The sequence below is a fragment of the Ruditapes philippinarum genome, unplaced genomic scaffold (genome assembly GCF_026571515.1).
Source record: "Ruditapes philippinarum isolate M1 unplaced genomic scaffold, ASM2657151v2 ctg1325_1_1_1_1, whole genome shotgun sequence".
In the NCBI taxonomy this organism is placed as follows: Eukaryota; Metazoa; Mollusca; class Bivalvia; order Venerida; family Veneridae; genus Ruditapes; species Ruditapes philippinarum.
The window spans coordinates 138,369-161,482 of NW_026862205.1; the positions used below are offsets into that span (position 1 = coordinate 138,369).

The 23,114-nt window shown below is 33.7% G+C and overlaps 1 long non-coding RNA gene across 1 annotated transcript; it reads left to right on the forward strand.

Moving 5' to 3' along the window:
* The first annotated feature begins 11,245 nt into the window (after positions 1 to 11,245).
* On the forward strand, positions 11,246 to 16,418 carry LOC132718281 (uncharacterized). The gene is made up of 4 exons (XR_009624065.1): positions 11,246 to 11,695; positions 12,848 to 12,884; positions 13,238 to 13,325; positions 14,631 to 16,418. It is a non-coding gene; the product is annotated as an uncharacterized LOC132718281 (long non-coding RNA).
* Positions 16,419 to 23,114: the final 6,696 nt, after the last annotated feature.

Consider the following 23,114-nt stretch of genomic DNA (forward strand, 5'->3'; position numbering starts at 1 on the left):
ATCTTGTTTATACGATAACATGAGAAGAGAATTTAGTCCTGGTTTATTTTATTTTTGAAGGGACATTAGCCCCATGGACAGTAGATAGCCTATAAGGTAAAATCCTTGTCTGGATATAATTTAGAAGGGATAAGTCATGGTTTTAATAACCCAGAAAGTCATTGCACCTGATTCAGTAGATGACATCTAATAATTTCTATGTTATTGGGTAAAAAATCAGGCGGGTCACAGTTGACGCCTAAATATAAAATTATTGACCTGTATATAAATTGCAACTTTTACACACTTGGTGATGTTAGGGGCATCTTTGTACTATAGCACATGACTATTTAATTAGGGAAATTCCACATAAAAATTGGTTATTCATCTCGTGCCACGACTTAGCTATTCTCAGTGGCCAACGAACTTCAGTAACTCGTGGCCACGACATTAAAATCTCGTGGCCACGACTTAGCTATCTTAGTGGCCACGAATGGAGTAACTCTGGCCACGACATAGTATTCTCGTGCGCACGAGATAAATATAAAACACACACACACACATTGTCACCTTTTGTTGCCACCGTAATTGGACTATTGGATGTGACGTAATTTCAACCCAGTCTAAGTAGCCAGTTATATTTTCGCTTAGATCATATTTTGTTCTACTTTTCATTGACGCACTTGAAAATAAAATAATTTTGTTCAGAATGTTTAATTTTAAGTGATAGATATTCTTATTGGATAACAGTTTCAAACTTTTTAAATAATATCTGCCTTTTTGTTTTAAAGTTGTATAGTTCGCATAAAATTTCTTTTACAAAAAAATAAATAAAGAAAAAATATATAATAATAACAACAAACAACAACCAGAAGACGACAACTTTAAAATATGTTTTGTCTGTATTTCGCGAAACGTCCGTTACATGAAACCTAAACTACATGAATTATAAGGAGCAAATGTGCAATTAATTACATAATCGTCTTATGATACAGCTAGTCTTTTCCAATGACTATCAAAATGACGGGAATTCCATACGGGGGAAACGTCTTTCTTCACGTGATGCAGTTGTTCTAATATTTATGGTAAAGCCTCATTTAAATGAATCCGCATCAAACAAACCTTACGGATGTAGACAGTAGCCATCTCAAAGAAGATCGCGCACGGTTTAATGGAGAACTAACAGAGATGTATGGAAGACAAATCGATGCGAGGGGTAGATTGTGTATTTTTAATGTTTTTTTTTTCTTGGTTAATTAACTTTTGGTCAACATGTTTTTCAATCACTGTAACGAATGCTATATATTAGTTAAAATTATTAAATTTTATGACTTGGCGCTGTTATGGAATGACAGCACGTATACATTTCACTGTGATATGTAATTTAATCACGTTTCTGGTTTTGATTTTAATAATTTCAATTTTTTACAAATAGTTGCGTCTTACTGAGCCAATATCTATATAAAATGGCCTGCGGCAAAACCAGAGAAACATCGTATATTAGGCATGGAGAAGGATTTAAAAATGTTAATTATTACTATTGGAAAGTGTTTTGTACAAGACAGTCCGAAAAATAACCTTAAACACACGTTCTGAAAAATGCACACAGAGTGCAGAAAAGCTCTGAATGTTGTGGGGTTGTTTTTCAGACAAATCAAGTTTTCGAATTCATTTGACAAACCTCATTAAAATGGATATGTGTGCTCTAAATGTCATCGGGTATTCCGAAGAAAAGGCGTTACCAATGCGCCACCTAACGGTACATGGAGGAAGAAAAGAATTCCATATGTTCTACATGTAACTACGAGACGATATAAAAGTTATTTATTATAAGACAAAAAGAAAGTTCATTTTCAAGAATATGATAGCTTTATAATAATCAAAATAAATGGTTATTATGGCGGAAATAACTTTCGTTTGCTAGACCTGGAAAGTCGGTTCTGTCCATGGCTTACCCAGGTGGAATCTTCCAAAAATCACCTTCAATTATCGTATTCCTGGAAAACCTCATTGGTGAACAATTTACAAATTGCTTCAGGACCTTTCTCTCTGTTGTTTAGGTCCTATAGATTTAGCAGACGGTAACTTGCACAGACGAATATTAGCATTACCTTCGGTATCCAAACACCCTTATCCGGATCGCAGGCAAACAATAGTTTATTTCCGAAATGGAGGAAACTTGAACCAGTTTGCTGGAATTATACCAACAACAAATGTATTCTGTCCTTTTAGAGGAACAGTGAGAAGTGTTCGGTTTGTAATCGAAAAGTTGAAGAAAATAACTATTAATATTCGTTTAGAGAAATGGAAGGAATATTGTCACTGAAAATAAAGGTACAGCTGAGAAATTGGAATGCATTTATGGGTGATGGTTATAGAAACCACCCCGCCTGTCAGAGAGAAGCCGTTCAGGAATGTGTTATTTTTCCGTTATAAGTTGTATACTTTTTGCTTTAGCTTGAGATTTACATTCGCAGCACGAATTGGTTCTAATCACCTCCGGGAGGTGTGGAGAACACACTTCAGTGCTGAATCACGCAATGATACATATACGTTTGTCTATCAAGAATTTCGGAGCAATCAACATTTCTATATTGTTGTTATCTCAATTGTTCAATGATTCTGTCTCACTTCTTTAATGGTTTTTTTATTGTTTAATGTTGTTGTCTCGGTTTTGATGTTGTTCATTTTCACAATAATAATAAACAATAACAACCGAAAAGCGCTCTTACATTTGATGGGGGGACTTTGACTTTAGAACCAGACATGCCCTTGGTGAAACCCCCCCCCCCCCACTGCGGCGGACACTCTTATTATAAAACCACCCAACCCTTCCAACACCATTTACAAACTTCTGGGGGGACAGGCGAAGTAGCAAATGGACTTGCGTGGACTAGTACTTTATTGAATGTTTTCTCTTTTTACCCACTTCTCCTTAAAACAAATAATCTTGTTCCGAGATTTTTTTTATTATATGATTCTTGATTTGTGGTTGATATTTTCCGAAAAATTTAGACTTAACTCAGTTGAAGCTGCTTCTAACCGCTATCTAATGTTCGTTCACCGTAGCTGGGGAGTTTTTTTATTGCAGTCATTTTTCGAAAAAAAGGAATGTTAATTCACGTGTGGTTGAAACACACCGGTAAGTTTGTTTAAAGGATTTAATTTTGGAATATATATTATATATAAATATTACCATCACAAATTTTGAATGTTACATTTTATAGTTATATTTTCTCAATTATTACTAGGATCACGATTTAATTCTTTACTAAAGTATAAAACCATTTCAGTTATTGACTTCAAACAAATATTGTTTCTTTAAAGGTCTCTTTATAAAGGGAACTTACAAGACAAATGAATCTTTTCCTGAACGGCGAATAGTCCGTACATAAAAATGTATTGTTTAAAAACAACAAAACAACCATCACCATCATCACCCACTTCTACTACAACTACTATTACACTACTATATCATCCAAAAATTAAAGATATACATAACTATGCTCATCTTTGTTTAAAATAAATTTTATCGAGAAAAGTTATTGAAATCTAGGAATTCTCACTGACTATGTCAGTGAGAATTAAGAGAATACATAAAGTAGTATTTTGGAAAGGCTGCATTTCCTATTACCTTGTCTGGTTAATTTTTGCAATTTTTTCTTTAAAAAATAACTTACCAGGTTTCTTTAGTGACATTATGCATTAATTAGCCTATTAAAAGTATCAGTGTTTAAAACGTAAAACACTATTTCTCTTTGTTTGTACCTAAATTAATGTTTGTCTTTACATTTTTTAACAAGATAATATATTGCAATTATCAGTTATTTTTCAAAATTAATATAAAATTTTGAGCATATTTTTCCAATACTATGAAAACTTGAGAAACGTGCACGGTCTTATATATCGTAGATAAGAGGATGCACACAAATGTCACCGATAGCGCACAAAGAAACACGGACATTTTTAAACAGCGTATAGAAAGATAACGAAAATTATTAATTAGTTAATCAATATTAAAGTTTTCAAAACATTTCCGGTATGGGGACGTCCTAAATCTATAGAGGAATATAAAGTTGTCATATATTTGGATATCTATTACGTTATAAAACTGGTATGATATACTTTCTTGTTTAAACTTTGTTGTGTGTTTTTATTTTTAAGACTTCATTAATTAAAATTATTTTTAAAACTTACGGACTGGATTACCGTGTTATAAAGCCGGTGCTAGGTGGGACTTGGATAAGAAAGTTGCATTTCCCACCATCTCTTATTAAACTGACTCAAAACAAACCGAGTCTTCAATTTTTCAACGATTTGCTTCTTTTTTTGACACAAACTCGGAGCAAAACAAGTAATAGGAAAGAGCACCGAAACACGAGGCTATCTTGATTTTTACAGAGGGGGCGTAGCCCCCGAGATATTAATCAAGATTGCCGAGTGTTTTGGTGTTCTTTCTCTTTTGTATCATAGTCAAACATAAAAACACGTTCCCTGTTGTCACAATATTGAAAACCCGGCAAAAATGAACCAATGAACGAACATCTGAATATGACATTTCTGTCGCTTTCCCTTTCTCTGCCGTCACAATATAGTAAACCCCAAGCAAAAATGAGCCAATCAATGGGCATGCTCTGGAGTGCGGCGTAACTAATACCCGCACTCCAGTTAAACGCACTGTTTGCATGTATTTATGTATACGATTTAACCCTGACACATTTTCAACAGAAAGGTCTCCAAACTATGATACAAGAGCCGTTTTTGTGGTGCCGGTGCGGGTGATAATTCGCACGCGTGTGGCAATTTCTGCGCAATACTGATAACATGTTTTCTCCCTGGCAAATAAAACCACAGGCACGAGTTATCGGGACCTGGGAAGAAAAAATATGACCAGATTGAAAAAAAAACCTGTGTTCATCGTAAAAGGTGTTCAACCCCCCCCCCACCCCCCCCCCCCAAAAAAAAATGTAAATAATGACCCCCTTAAAAATTATACTATAAGTTAAGAGAAGGCCGGAAACTCCAGGATTTGAGGCCTAACGAGCAAGGGATTCATTTCCCGGGCCGTTGTTGAAAACAATTGGGCCAGAGAAATTAAATAAAAACTTTTATCCACTATTTCACGTTTTATATTAAAGCTTCAAAATTGAGGACCAACCCCAAGTCTCTAGCACCTTCCCAATCATGAAATTATCTATCAGGAAAACGAGCGAATTTCGCTGCTAAAAATCCTTGGTAGACAGAATTGCGGCACAACAATTCGGTACGTAAAACAATAGGACTAATTACATGTTATTGTCAGCTGAGTACGGGTTCAAAATTACTTGAATTATACTAAATAATAATAACTAAATACATTAAGTTGGACCACTCACAATTTGTCAGGAGCATCTGATACACGCAAAATTCAAATTTTTCAAAACCTTTCCACGGTCTTTAGATTCCTTTCTACGCCATTATCAATCAGCTGTTCGATATTTTTGTAACTGTGTCTTTCTGATGATTGGCAATGGCAACAGAAAACCGCAACGTTTCACACAAGGATGCCTAATGGCGTAGAAAGTTGATTTGAAAGACCTGTGAAAATGTTTGAAACTCGAATCTCGTGTGTATTAGATGCTCCTGACAATTTGTGAGTGGTCCAACTTAATGTATTTAGTAATTATTATTTATGTAAATTCAAGTTGATTTGACCCGTACTCAGCTGACATTACATGTATTAGTCTATGTTTACGTACCGAATTTGTTGTGCGCAATTCTGTTCACCAAGGATTTTTTAGGGCAACGAATTCGCTTCGTTTCCTGATAGATATTTCATGAACGGGAAAGGGCATAGAGACTTGGGGTTGGTCTCATTTTGGAAGCTTAATATAAACGTGAAATAGTGATAAAAGTTTTATTTAATTCTCTGGCCAATTGTTTTCACAACGGCCCGGGAAATGAATCCCTTGCTCGTAGGCTCGAATCTGGAGTTTCCGGCCTTCTCTTAACTTATAGTATATTTTTTAAGGGGGTCATTATTTACATTTTTTGGGGGTTTTTTGACACTTTTATGATGAACACAGGTTTTTTTTATCAATCTGGTCATATTTTTTCTTCCCAGGTCCGATACTCGTGCCTGTGAATAAAACTTGTGACAATAAATTTGTTTGTAGATTGACAATATTTACACATGCTGATCCTGTTCGTTATGATGTAGTTATTTATGCTTGATTGCGACAAACTCGGTTATTTTTCCCCCTTAAACTGATTATTTTAAAGATGGCACTGTCATCATAACAACTCAGCTATATCTTCACTATAATTATTATGCTTTAATATATGGTTTAAAGTCTATCATTCTTCTCTGCTTTAATATGTAAAGTAGAATGGTCTACAGTTGTCACATTTTCCATAAGTACATAATAAAAACTAAAGAACTGTATCCTGGAAAAAATGTTGATAAGGTTTTTAGTTATTTAGTATGAACATTTTATGATGAATCATAACATTATGTTTTAACTGCTGTATAAAGCCATGTTATATCGGAATATGTAGCCAGTAATATCATAATTATTTGTTATTTGATACAGGTGACTTCGATCTAACAAGTTAAAACGATGAATATGGGTATGTTTGATGTCAATATTTCTGATATTATTAAATAAAGTACAATTCCATGATTCTAGTACTTTTTAAAGTCAACATTTCGTTTTAATACATAATTGAGCCGCGCAATGACAAAACCAACATAATGGGTTTGCGACCAGCATGGATCCAGACCAGCCTGCGCATCCGCGCAGTCTGATCAGGATCCATGCTGTTCGCTTACAAACCCTATTACAAGTAGAGAAACTGATAGCGAACAGCATGGATCCTGATCAGACTGCGCGGATGCGCAGGCTGGTCTGGATCCATGCTGGTCGCAAACGCATTATGTTGGTTTTGTCATGGCGCGGCTCATTTTATATTTCTAATTTCAGATGATACGTTGACTATTGCTATATCTGTTTTTGGTATCATCATTTTCTGTGGCATTTGCATACTTACAGCAGTTATTATACATAGGTGGTAGGTATGCCTTATTAACTCCCCTTTCTCGTAGCAATGTTCAGTTGTACCATTTTTAATTTAATAAGGTTAATTAATATCTATTCCCATAGTGTTTTTTTCGACTGAGATAAGTAAAGTATCAATTTACTGTAATAAGCTTAGTAAACTTTTTCCGTAATCATTTTAAGTGCTTTTGATATTTATTACCGTAATTAATGGAGATACCTTAGTTAGTAATACTGTGTCGAAACACATCAAGTTCCAATGATCGCAAAAGATGATACAGTTTGAATTGTTTAGCAATCCAATACATGATTCAATGACCGGAAGTAAAAGGTGCTTGTTCTCGCAATAACCCGTACCAGGGACAGGACGTGACGTGGTTGCACACTTGGTTCAAGCAAAAATAAATTTGGTTGCAAACTTGACCAGATGGCTACCGATTTATGAATATTTACAACACCGGCACATATTTCCTTCAGGTAAGTGGGTTTGTATGTTATTTTGAAAAAAAAATATGCCCATTCATTAAAGTTTATGACACACTCGGATTTAGGTTTCAGCTTCCTAGCTTCTAATTTGACGTAGTTATTAAAGATATAAACTGGTCATGTACATATTTTTGCGATTTGACAGGTGACAATTCTGGTCGGATTTCCTGCTAATTTATTCGCATCTTTAAGTTTTGAAATTCACCAAACAAGACAAAATATGTTTCTGTCAATACTGTGTAAATGTTTTAATTTGCATGTTCGTTAAATCAGAAGCTGGAAAGCTGAACCCTAAAACCGAGTGTGTCATAAACATTGCTTTAAAGAATGGAAATATTAAAAGTTTTCAAAATAACATACTGAAGAAAATACGTGTGAGTGTTGTAAATATTCATTCGGTAGCCATTTTGTCAAGATTGCAACGCTTGAACCAAGTGTGCAACCATTTCACGTCCTGACCCTTGCATATACACATTGAATTATTTAGGCTTTCTGGAAATGTTACAGTTATAACGTTTCAATACAGATATTAAATTAGCAACGTTATTTTCAGTAATGATTTAAGTATCTCCTTTACATGTGCCAAGCTTATAAATATTGATTTACCGTAATATAATATAATATAATATTTTATTTAATTTTTATCCATGAAATATGGTGCTATATCAGTCAAATATATTTCATATTTTTTAAAAATAAATATGAAATATAAATATGAAAGTGGGCGGAGTTAAAACTCATATTTATTTTAAGGGACTTCTTTCGCCATTTTGTTTGAAAAATCTGTTAAATAAAAAAAATCTTTTTGTTGAATTTTGCTTTGAAAACTATCTAGAATGATAGAAAATGGTCTAACTGAGAAAATTAATCCGAACACCAATATCTTTAATTCAGTTATTAACGCTATACAGACGTTTAAACAGTTGTTTACGTGACGTCACAATGTAGCGCCAAATATCGCGCGCAAAACAAGACGCAATAATATATTACTGCGCGCTGTACAATTGCAGTTGCGTAGCAAGCAATAGGGTTTGTAACCATTTTTCTTTGATAATGAAATTAAATAAAAAGGTTATTTTTTCGTTTTTCGTGAAATATGGTATATATTTTCACTCAACATGATAAAATGCCACATATTTTCACTCGCCGTCCCGGCGAGTGAAAATATGTGGCATTTTATCATGTTTCGTGAAAATATATTCCATATTTCACTCAAACGAAAAAATATCCTCTTATTATATTATATTATATTATATTATATTAAGAGGATATTTTTTCGTTTGCGTGAAATATGGAATATATTTTCACGAAACATGATAAAAAATAACCTTTTTATTTAATTTCGTTATCAAAGAAAATGGTAACGAATCCCCTTGCTTGCTACCAACTGCAATTGTACAGCGGGCAGTAATTTATGCGTAAGCACGCGCTGTTTGGCGCTACATTGTGACGTCATGTAAACAACTCTTTAAACGTCTGTACAGCGTTAATTACTGAATTAAAGATATTGGTGTTCGGATTAATTTTCTTAGTTAGACCATTTTCTATCATGCTAGATAGTTTTCAAAACAATATTCAAGAAAAAGTTGTTTTGTATTTATCAGATTTTTCAAACAAAACGGCGAAAGCAGTCCCTTAAAATAAATATGAGTTTTGACTCCGCCCACTTTCATATTTATATTTCATATTTATTTTTAAAAAATATGAAATATATTTGACTGATATAGCACCATATTTCATGGGTAAAATTAAATAATATATTATATTATATTATATTATATTATGTCATGTATTGTCATATCAATCATATCATATCAAATCATATCATATCACATCATTCATACCATATAATATTCTACTGTTCTTCTTCTCATTTGCTGCTGCAAGTCCAGAGGACGAAATGAAAGCGAGGCTATTCCCATGCCCATCAATCATCCCCAGTGATAATTTAGATAACGGTATGTACAAAGTGGTGATACTGAACAAAATGAAAACATCAACAATATATTATCAGAAACAAATTTTCCATATACAAAAGAACCCGTCCCCGCCCCGAGCCGTCGCAACCCCCCTACACCGGAATATTATTATAGAATATACTTGAGGCCCGGTTGTTGTTTTATCCAGTGTGTGGCTAGTGAATATCTTTTTAGATAAATATGTCTTTTCAAACATGATATATCTTATTGAATAAGAAACATATACATGTAACATGAACGTGATAAAAAAAACGGACACCGCTATTTCCACATGGCATACCCAATACAGACGCCTTCATGTCCCCTGTCTTCAACTATTTCCGAGATGTAATGATAGCAAACAGATACAATAAGATTATCTATGTTTGTATATCAAATATCTTGAGAGTGATTTTGAAGAACTATCATTTTTGTACTTAATTGATCAACTCTGAAGTTATACGTTCCATTTAACATTAAATTATTTTAGTCGCTCTGTATCATGTGTATGTTATGTACAGAAATCTACGTATTTTTCTGCCGCGGTATATAGCAAATGCATTCTTAATTCTCGATTTCTTGTTAAGCTTACACGTTTATACATTACGACATTCCACTTGTTACAAAGAAATTGTTCGAAAAAAAACCCATAAAACCCGTAGCTAATACATGTACTAAATTTTTGTTTCCATGATGTTATTTCTATAGTTTTGTTTGCAATAAATTCGACTGATGATTTTTGTTCATTTACATACCAGAAACCATAATTAAAACTAAAACAAAATTATACATGGTTTATACATTTGTACATATAGACTTTATTGTTATTTATTTTGATGTTGCCTTTGGTTTTTGTTGTTGTTGATGTTAAAGGTATTTTTTTCTTTGGTTTGTTTTGTTAATTCTATACCTGGATTTTATAGAAACCAGCTTCATTGCTGTAAACCCCATACCTTTGGTAGAAGTAGACCTTGTATTACCTTTGTCGTGCATTATTACACGCACGATCGGAGCAGTAAGTGGAATCCTTCACCTTTCAAAATTAAGTTGCCTAAGATATAGCTTTGATTATCCTTACCCAGTCCATCGCCTATATCTGTAAATAAACCTATTGTACATGGTATCATCATTGTATCTTTAGAAGATTGTTATCTCTATATTGAAATAGTGTGATTGTCTTATTCATGGTGCAAGGTCCACAGTAGCTGTTTAGGGAGATTCAATATCTAAGAAAAGAAAACGTTTATAGTCCAGCCAGACTCCGTCTGTAAATATGACATAATAATGTCACTACATGTATTTAGTTTTTGAAAGAATCTCTAGAGGAAACATTAGATTCGTTAGAGTTGTATAGACCACCTGCTTATTCAACATTTTTACCCGGAATTTACCTTAAGAGAAAGAATATCAAATAGTTATTAAAAAAACGTTTAAACAATGTTCAAAGATCACAGATAAATATTGTAGGTTGATTTTTTATCACAGGGTTAAAACACAAAGAAGCGCATGGTATATGGAATAAAGGATAGAACTAAACGATGTGACGTCCAGTTACTCTTTCTGAAGCGTACGAATGCCCTCACTCACATGCTAGGGCTCTAAATTTGCCCTTAAAGTTACATTATACCTCAGAAACGAATGAATTTTCCTTTCTTCGGAAAGGGCCAAAATAAGTTTAATAGCATTTAAATGTTTTAACGTATATAAGATGATTGTCACCTGAAGAAATTTGCGCTGGTTTTTTTTTCATAAAAGTAGCAAAATTTAAACAAAAGTGGTTTTTTGATATTTTGACATCCATACAAAATACTAAACAACTCTAACTATAGTAATTGCCGAAAAACAATAGAAGCAAAATATGGTTCAGGTAATTGCCTAATTGTCCAATGTGTAACTTTTTGGAAACTATATTTTGACACCAAAAATAAAAAGCTTTTGTTAATTTTCTTACTTTATAGCTGTCTATTAACATTAACAAATGATATCTAACTTAATCTATACTATGAAACTTGAGAAACGTGCACGTCTATATATCGTAGATAAGAGGTATGCACACATATGTCAGCGATAGCGCACAAAGAAACACGGACATTTTAAACAGCGTATAGAAAGATAACGAAAATTATTAATAGTTAATCAATATTTAAGTTCAAAACATTTCCGGTATGGGGACGTCCTAAATCTATAGAGGAATATAAAGTTGTCATATTTGGATATCTATACGTTATAAAACTGGTATGATATACTTTCTTGTTTAACTTTGTGTGTGTTTTTATTTCTTATAGACTTATTAATTTAAATATTTTTAGACTTACGGATTGGATACCGTGTTATAAGCCGGTGCTAGGTGGGACTTGATAGAAGTTGCATTTCCCACCATCTCTTATAAACTGACTCAAACAAACCGAGTCTTCAATTTTCAACGATTTGCTTCTTTTTTTTGACACAAACTCGGAAGCAAAACAAGTAATAGAAAGAGCACCGAAACACGAGGCTATCTGATTTTTACGAGGGGGCGTAGCCCCCGAGTATTAATCAGATTGCCGAGTGTTTTGGTGTTCTTTCTCTTTTGTATCATAGTCAAACATAAAAACACGTTCCCTGTTGTCACAATATGAAACCCCGGCAAAAATGAACCCAATGAACGAACATCTGAAATATGACATTTCTGTCGCTTTCCCTTTCTCTGCCGTCACAATATGTAAACCCCAGCAAAAATGAGCCAATCAATGGGCATGCTCTGGAGTGCGGGTAACTAATACCCGCACTCAAGTTAACGCACTGTGCATGTATATGTATATACGATTTAACCCTGACACATTTTCAACAGAAAGGTCTCCAAACTATGATACAAGAGCCGTTTTTGTGTGCCGGTGTCGGATGATAATCACACGCGTGTGGCAATTTCTGCAATACTGATAACATTGTTTTCTCCCTGGCAAATAAAACTTGTGACAATAAATTTGTTTGTAGATTGACAATATTTACACATGCTGATCCTGTTCGTTATGATGTAGTTATTTATGCTTCATTGCGACAAACTCGGTTATTTTTCCCCCTTAAACTGATTATTTTAAAGATGGCACTGTCATCATAACAACTCAGCTATATCTTCACTATAATTATTATGCTCAATATATGGTTTAAAGTCTATCATTCTACCCTGCTTTAATATGTAAAGTAGATTGGTCTACAGTTGTCACATTTTCCATAAGTAGATAATAAAAACTAAAGAAATGTATCCTGGAAAAAATGTTCATAAGGTTTTTAGTTATTTAGTATGAACATTTTATGATGAATCATAACATTATGTTCTATAACTGCTGTATAAAGCCATGTTATATCGGAATATGTAGCCAGTAATATCATATTTGTTATTTGATACAGGTGACTTCGATCTAACAAGTTAAAACGATGAATATGGGTATGTTTGATGTCAATATTTCTGATATTATTAAATAAAGTACAATTCCATGATTCTAGTACTTTTTAAAGTCAACATTTCGTTTTAATACATAATTGAGCCGCGCAATGACAAAACCAACATAATGGGTTTGCGACCAGCATGGATCCAGACCAGCCTGCGCATCCACGCAGTCTGATCAGGATCCATGCTGTTCGCTTACAAACCCTATTACAAATAGAGAAACTGATAGCGAACAGCATTGGTCCTGATCAGACTGCGCGGATGCGCAGGCTGGTCTGGATCCATGCTGGTCGCAAACGCATTATGTTGGTTTTGTCATGGCGCGGCTCATTTTATATTTCTAATTTCAGATGATACGTTGACTATTGCTATATCTGTTTTTGATATCATCATTTTCTGTGGCATTTGCATACTTACAGCAGTTATTATACATAGGTGGTAGGTATGCCTTATTAACTCCCCTTTCTCGTAGCAATGTTCAGTTGTACCATTTTTATATAATAAGGTTAATTAATATCTATTCCCATAGTGTTTTTTTCGAACTGAGATAAGTAAAGTATCAATTTACTGTAATAAGCTTAGTAAACTATTTCCGTAATCATTTTAAGTGCTTTTGATATTTATTACCGTAATTAATGGAGATACATTAGTTAGTAATACTGTGTCGAAACACATCAAGTTCCAATGATCGCAAAAGATGATACAGTTTGAATTGTTTAGCAATCCAATACATGATTCAATGACCGGAAGTAAAAGGTGCTTGTTCTCGCAATAACCCGTACCAGGGACAGGACGTGACGTGGTTGCACACTTGGTTCAAGCAAAAATAAATTTGGTTGCAAACTTGACCAGATGGCTACCGATTTATGAATATTTACAACACCGGCACATATTTCCTTCAGGTAAGTGGGTTTGTATGTTATTTTGAAAAAAAAATATGCCCATTCATTAAAGTTTATGACACACTCGGATTTAGGTTTCAGCTTCCTAGCTTCTAATTTGACGTAGTTATTAAAGATGTAAACTGGTCATGTACATATTTTTGCGATTTGACAGGTGACAATTCTGGTCGGATTTTCTGCTAATTTATTCGCATCTTTAAGTTTTGAATTTCACCAAACAAGACAAGAAATATGTTTCTGTCAATACAGTGTAAATGTTTTAATTTGCATGTTCGTTAAATCAGAAGCTGGAAAGCTGAACCCTAAAACCGAGTGTGTCATAAACATTGCTTTAAAGAATGGAAATATTAAAAGTTTTCAAAATAACATACTGAAGAAAATACGTGTGAGTGTTGTAAATATTCATTCGGTAGCCATTTTGTCAAGATTGCAACGCTTGAACCAAGTGTTTTATTCAGAAAATGAAATGCATTTGTCAAGAAATAAATTCATGACTGACGGATGAATACGTAATTCTTGCAAACTGGCCACGCCTTTAATAATTTTGGTTCCCGTTTCCAAATGCAACGTTATACAAAGCTAAGATCGGAACCAACGTCAAAAATAGTCCGGCACTTCCATATATGGTACCGTATTTGTCACTAACATAATACGGAAATTTCTATCCGCTGAAGCGTATTTGCGCTTCAATATTTGCGTGTATTTTAGCGAGAAAATTTATAGGTATATAATATTATATTATATTATATTATGTCATGTATTGTCATATCATATCATATCATATCAAATCATATCACATCACATCATATCATACCATATAATATTACTGTTCTCTTCTCAGTTGCTGTTGCAAGTCAAGAGGACGAAATGAAAGCGAGGCTATTCCCATGCCATCAATCATCCCCAGTGATAATTTAGATAACGTATGTACAAGTGGTGATACTGAACAAAATGAAAACATCAACAATATATTATCAGAACAAATTTTCCATATACAAGAAGACCATCCCCGCCCCGAGCCGTCGGCACCACCCCTACCACCGGAATATTATATAGAATATACTTGAGGCCGGTTGTTGTTTTATACAGTGTGTGGCTAGTGAATATTTTAGATAAATATGTCTTTCAACATGATGTATCTTATTGAATAAGAAACATATACATGTACATGAAAGTGATTAACAACGACACCGCTCTTTCGACATGGATGCCCATACAGCCGCCTTCATGTTCCTGTCTTCCACTGTTTCCGAGATGTAACGGTAGTAACAAATACAATACGATTATCTTAAGTTCAGTAACTACTGAAGTTTTTCAGGGCTCAGTGCTAGGTCCTATACTGTTTTTAATCTATATCAATGACCTGCCTTTGTCTATGGAAAAATCAGAAACTTATATTTTTGCTGATGACACTACCCTTTCAACCTCTGATGTATCCCTTAATTAACAGAGTAGTTGAATCTCTTACTCAAGATGTTTTAAATGCCAACAAATGATATGATTTGAATCGCATGTCTATCAATGTTAACAAAACTAGGGACATGTATATTTCCTCAAAACCAGGCAAAATTATATTTATGAAAGTAATCCTTGTATTTCATATAAAACAGAGCAAATTTTTTGTAACTCTGAAGAAAAATTATTGGGTATTACAATTAATAACACATTGTCTTGGCAAAGCCATATTGATAATGTTCTTAAAAAATGTAACTCATTGTTACATTTATTATCACGTATAAAATTATTCATATCTATACCTGTACGTAAAATGTTTTACAATGCATATATTTTACCACATCTTGATTATTGTTGCATAATTTACGGTAACTGTAGATAAACTCATTAATTTCCAAAAGAGAGCTGCAAGACTAATAATTCTAGACAAAGATTATGACACCCCATCTGCTGAACTTTTTTCTGAACTCCGCTGGATGACCTTTTCACAGAGGGTTGTTTTTCAAAAAGCTATTACGATGTTTAAAATAATGAATAATCATGCGCCTTCCTATTTATTGAATAATTTCATTTTATCGTCAGATGTTCATACTCGCATTTTGCGTCCATCATCTGATTTTCAACTTTATACCCCTAGACCAAATACTGAACGATTTCGTAAGTCTTTTGTTTATTCTGGATCTTGTATTTGGAACGGCCTTCCTGATTATATTAAGTCTGCTACATCTGTGAACCATTTTAAAACCTTATACTTGAGGTATTATCACGCATTGAAGTATACAAATTGATAATCTCCTGTATGTTTTTACATTTATGTATTTTAATAGTTTGAATATGTTAAATTTATATTGTTCCTTGTTGAGGGCCTCATGAAAGATTGATATGTTTGTTCAAATGAGTTCTCTCGTTAAATAAAGTCTTTTTTATTATTATTATTATTATTATTATTATTATTATTATTATTATCTATGTTTGTTAATCAAATATCTTGAGAGTGATTTTGAAGAACTTTCATTTTTGTACTTAATTGGTTAACTCTGAACATTATTGTATTTAAGTCGTTCTGTATGTTATGTACAGAAATCTATGTATTTTTCTGCCTAGGTATATAGCAAATGCATTATTGTTGTTAAGCTTACACGTTTATTCAATACGACATTCCCTTTGTTACAAAGATTTAAAAAAACAACAACAAAAAACATAAAACCCGTAGATAATACATGTACTAAATTTTTGTTTCCATGACATTTCTATAGTTTCGTTTGCAATAAATTCGACTGATGATTTTTGTTCATTAACATACCAGAAACCATAATTAAAACTAAAACAAAATTATACATGGTTTATACATTTGTGCATATAGACTTTATTGTTATTTATTTTGATGATGCCTTTGATTTTTGTTGTTGTTAATGTTAAAGGTATTTTTTTCTTTGGTTTGTTTTGTTTATTCTATACCTTGATTTCATAGAAACCAGCCTCATTTTGCTGAAAACCCCATACCTTTGGTAGAAGTAGACCTTGTATTACCTTTGTCGTGCATTATTGCACGCACGATCGGAGCAGTAAGTGGAATCCTCCACCTTTCAAAATTAAGTTGCCTAAGATATAGCTTTTATTATCTTTATCCAGTCCATCGCCTATATCTGTAAATAAACCTATTGTACATGGTATCATCATTGTATCTTTAGAAGATTGTTATCTCTATATTGAAATAGTGTGATTGTCTTATTCATGGTGCAAGGTCCACAGTAGCTGTTTAGGGAGATTCAATATGTAAGAAAAGAAAACGTTTTGAGTCCAGCCAGACTCCGTCTGTAAATATGACATAATAATGTCACTATATGTATTTAGGTTTTGAAAGAATCTCTAGAGGAAACATTAGATTAGTTAGAGTTAGCTAGACCACCTGATTATTCAACATTTTTACCCGGAATTTACCTTAAGAGAAAGAATATCAAATAGTTATTAAAAAAACGTTTAAACAATGTTCAAAGATCACAGATAAATATTGTAGGTTGATATTTTATCACAGGGTTAAAACACAAAGAAGCACATGGTATATGGAATAAAGGATAGAACTAAACGATGTGACGTCCAGTTACTCTTTCTGAAGCGTACGAATGCCCTCACTCACATGCTAGGGCTCTAAATTTTCCCTTAAAGTTACATTATACCTCAGAAACGAATGAATTTTCCTTTCTTCGGAAAGGGCCAAAATAAGTTTAATAGCATTTAAATGTTTTAACGTATATAAGATGATTGTCACCTGAAGAAATTTGCGCTGGTTTTATTTTTCATAAAAGTAGCAAAATTTAAACAAAGTGGTATTTTTGATATTTTGACATCCATACAAAATACTAAACAACTCTAACTATAGTAATTGCCGAAAAACAATAGAAGCAAAATATGGTTCAGGTAATTGCCTAATTGTCCAATGTGTAACTTTTTGGAAACTATATTTTGACACCAAAAATAAAAAGCTTTTGTTAATTTTCTTACTTTATAGCTGTCTATTAACATTAACAAATGATATCTAACTTAATCTATACTATGAAACTTGAGAAACGTGCACGTCTATATATCGTAGATAAGAGGTATGCACACAAATGTCAGCGATAGTGCACAAAGAAAAACGGACATTTTAAACAGCGAATGGAAAGATAACGAAAATTATTAATAGTTAATCAATATTAAAGTTCAAAACATTTCCGGTATGGGGACGTCCTAAATCTATAAAGGAATATAAAGTTGTCATATTTGGATATCTATACGTTATAAAACTGGTATGATATACTTTCTTGTTTAACTTTGTGTGTGTTTTTATTTCTTATAGACTTATTAATTTAAATATTTTTAGACTTACGGATTGGATACCGTGTTATAAGCCGGTGCTAGGTGGGACTTGATAGAAGTTGCATTTCCCACCATCTCTTATAAACTGACTCAAACAAACCGAGTCTTCAATTTTCAACGATTTGCTTCTTTTTTTTGACACAAACTCGGAAGCAAAACAAGTAATAGAAAGAGCACCGAAACACGAGGCTATCTGATTTTTACGAGGGGGCGTAGCCCCCGAGTATTAATCAGATTGCCGAGTGTTTTGGTGTTCTTTCTCTTTTGTATCATAGTCAAACATAAAAACACGTTCCCTGTTGTCACAATATGAAACCCCGGCAAAAATGAACCAATGAACGAACATCTGAATATGACATTTCTGTCGCTTTCCCTTTCTCTGCCGTCACAATATGTAAACCCCAGCAAAAATGAGCCAATCAATGGGCATGCTCTGGAGTGCGGGGAACTAATACCCGCACTCCAGTTAACGCACTGTGCATGTTTATGTATACGATTTAACCCTGACACATTTTCAACAGAAAGGTCTCCAAACTATGATACAAGAGCCGTTTTTGTGTGCCGGTGTCGGGTGATAATCACACGCGTGTGGCAATTTCTGCAATACTGATAACATTGTTTTCTCCCTGGCAAATAAAACCACAGGCACGAGTATCGGACCTGGGAAGAAAAAATATGACCAGATTAAAAAAAAAACCTGTGTTCATCGTAAAAGTGTCAACCCCCCCCCCCCAAAATGTAAATAATGACCCCCTTAAAAATATACTATAAGTTAAGAGAAGGCCGGAAACTCCAGATTTGAGCCTACGAGCAAGGGATTCATTTCCCGGGCCGTTGTGAAAACAATTGGCCAGAGAATTAAATAAAACTTTTATCACTATTTCACGTTTATATAAAGCTTCAAAATGAGACCAACCCCAAGTCTCTAGCCCTTCCCAATCATGAAATATCTATCAGGAAACGAGCGAATTCGTGTTAAAAATCCTTGGTAGACAGAATTGCGGCACAACAATTCGGTACGTAAACATAGACTAATACATGTATGTCAGCTGAGTACGGGTCAAAATTACTTGAATTTACTAAATAATATAACTAAATACATTAAGTTGGACCACTCACAATTGTCAGGAGCATCTGATACACGCAAAATTCGAATTTCAAACCTTTCCACGGTCTTTAGATTCCTTTCTACGCCATTATCAATCAGCTGTTCGATATTTTGTAACGAGTCTTCTGATTGGCCAATAGCAACGAAAACCGCAACGTTTCACACAAGGATGCCTAATGGCGTAGAAAGTGATTGAAAGACCGTGAAAATGTTCGAAACTCGAATCTCGTGTGTATTAGATGCTCCTGACAATTGTGAGTGGTCCAACTTAATGTATTTTGTAATATTATTTAGTAAATTCAAGTGATTTTGACCCGTACTCAGCTGACATACATGTATTTAGTCCATGTTTACGTACCGAATTGTTGTGCCGCAATTCTGTCTACCAAGGATTTTTAGCACGAATTCGCTCGTTTCCTGATAGATATTTCATGAACGGGAAGGGCTAGAGACTTGGGGTTGGTCTCATTTTGAAGCTTAATATAAACGTGAAATAGTGATAAAAGTTTTATTTAATTCTCTGGCCAAATGTTTTCACAACGGCCCGGGAAATGAATCCCTTGCTCGTAGGCTCGAATCTGGAGTTTCCGGCCTTCTCTTAACTTATAGTATATTTTTTAAGGGGGTCATTATTTACATTTTTTGGGGTTTTTTTGACACTTTTATGATGAACACAGGTTTTTTATCAATCTGGTCATATTTTTTCTTCCCCGGTCCGATACTCGTTCCTGTGAATAAAACTTGTGACAATAAATTTGTTGGTAGATTGACAATATTTACACATGCTGACCCTGTTCGCTATGATGTAGTTATTTATGCTTGATTGCGACAAACTCGGTTATTTTTTCCCCCTTAAACTGATTATTTTAAAGATGGCACTGTCATCATAAAAACTCAGCTATATCTTCACTATAATTATTATGCTCAATATATGGTTTAAAGTCTATCATTCTACTCTGCTTTAATATGTATAGTAGAATGGTCTACAGTTGTCACATTTTCCATAAGTACATAATAAAAACTAAAGAAATGTATCCTGGAAAAAATGTTGATAAGGTTTTTAGTTATTTAGTATGAACATTTTATGATGAATCATAACATTATGTTTTAACTGCTGTATAAAGCCATGTTATATCGGAATATGTAGCCAGTAATATCATATTTGTTATTTGATACAGGTGACTTCGATCTAACAAGTTAAAACGATGAATATAGGTATGTTTGATATCAATATTTCTGATATTATTAAATAAAGTACAATTCCATGATTCTAGTACTTTTTAAAGTCAACATTTCGTTTTAATACATAATTGAGCCGCGCAATGACAAAACCAACATAATGGGTTTGCGACCAGCATGGATCCAGTACTAGACCAGCCTGCGCATCCGCGCAGTCTGATCAGGATCCATGCTGTTCGCTTACAAACCCTATTACAAGTAGAGAAACTGATAGCGAACATCATGGATCCTGATCAGACTGCGCGGATACGCAGGCTGGTCTGGATCCATGCTGGTCGCAAACGCATTATGTTGGTTTTGTCATGGCGCGGCTCATTTTATATTTCTAATTTCAGATGATACGTTGACTATTGCTATATCTGTTTTTGGTATCATCATTTTCTGTGGCATTTGCATACTTACAGTAGTTATTATACATAGGTGGTAGGTATGCCTTATTAACTCCCCTTTCTCGTAGCAATGTCCAGTTGTACCATTTTTAATTTAATAAGGTTAATTAATATCTATTCCCATAGTGTTTTTTTCGACTGAGATAAGTAAAGTATCAATTTACTGTAATAAGCTTAGTAAACTTTTTCCGTATCATTTTTAAGTGCTTTTGATATTTATTACCGTAATTAATGGAGATACCTTTAGTTAGTAATACTGTGTCGAAAACACATCAAGTTTCCAATGATCGCAAAAGATATACAGTTTGAATTGTTTAGCAATCCAATACCATGATTCAATGACCGGAAGTAAAAGGTGCTTGTTCTCGCAATAACCCGTACCAGGGACAGGACGTGACGTGGTTGCACACTTGGTTCAAGCAAAAATAAAATTGGTTGCAAACTTGACCAGATGGCTACCGATTTATGAAATATTTACAACACCGGCACATATTTCCTTCAGGTAAGTGGGTTTGTATGTTATTTTGAAAAAAAAATAATATGCCCATTCATTAAAGTTTATGACACACTCGGATTTAGGTTTCAGCTTCCTAGCTTCTAATTTTGACGTAGTTATTAAAGATATAAACTGGTCATCGTACATAATTTTTGCGATTTGAACAGGTGACAATTCTGGTCGGATTTCCTGCTAATTTATTCGCATCTTTAAAGTTTTGGAAATTCACCAAACAAGACAAAATATGTTTCTGTCAATACTGTGTTAAATGTTTTAATTTGCATGTTCGTTAAATCAGAAACTGGAAGCTGAAACCCTAAAAAACCGAGTGTCATAAACATTGCTTTAAAGAATGGAAATATTAAAAGTTTTCAAAAAAAACATACTGAAGAAAATACGTGTGAGTGTTGTAAAATATTCATTCGGTAGCCATTTTGTCAAGATTTGCAACGCTTGAACCAAGTGTGCAACCATTTTCACGTCCTGACCCTGCATATACACATTTGAATTATTTATATCATATTATATAATGTCACTGTATTGTCATATCATATCATATTCATATAAAAATCATATCACATCACATCATATCATACCAATAATATTACTGTTCTCTTCTCAGTTGCTGTGCAAGTCAAGAGGACGAAATGAAAGCGAGGGGCTATTCCCATGCCATCAATCATCCCCGTGATAATTTTAGATAACGTATGTACAAGTGGTAGATTACTGAACAAAAATGAAAACATCAACAAATATTTATCAGAACAAATTTTCCATATACAAGAAGGGACCATCCCCGCCCCGAGCCGTGCTCGCACCACCCCCTACCACCGGAATATTATATTAGATATTACTTGAGGCCGGTTGTTCGTTTTATTACAGTGTGTGGCTAGTGAATATTTTAGATAAAATATGTCTTTCAACATGGATGATCTTATTGAATAAGAAACATTATTACATGTACATGAAAATGATTAACAACGACAAACCGCTCTTTCGACATGGATGCCCATACAGCCGCCTTCATGTTCCTGTCTTCCACTGTTTCCGAGATGTAACGGTAGTAACAAATACAATAAGATTATCTTAAGTTCAGTAAACTACTGGAGTTTCTCAGGCTCAGTGCTTAGGTCCTATACTGTTTTAATCTATATCAATGACCTGCCTTTGTCTATGGAAAAATCAGGAAACTTATATTTTTTTGCTGATGACACTACCCTTTTCAACCTCTATGTATCCCTTAATTAACAGAGTAGTTGAATCTCTTCCTCATGATCTTTTAAATGCCAAACAAATGGTGTTGATTTAATCGCATGTCTATCCAATGTTAAACAAAATAGGGACATGTATACATATTTCCTCAAAACCAGGCAAAATTATATTTATGAAAGTAATCCTTGTATTTTCATATAAAAAACAGAGCAAATTTTTTTGTAACTCTGAAGAAAAATTATTGCGGTATTACAATTAAAAACACCTTGTTGTTTGGCAAAGCCAATATTGATAATGTTCTTAAAAAATGTAACTCATTGTTACATTTATTTATCACGTATAAAATTATTCATATCTATACCTGTACGTAAAATGTTTTTTACAATGCATATATTTTACCCACATCTTATTTAATTGTTTGCCATAATTTACCCCGGTAACTGTTAGAATTTAAACTCATTAATTTTGCCCAAAAAGAGCTGCAAAACTAATAATTCATTAGACAAAAATTTATGACACCCCATCAGCCTTAACTTTTTTTCTTGAACTCCGCTGGATGACCCTGTTTTA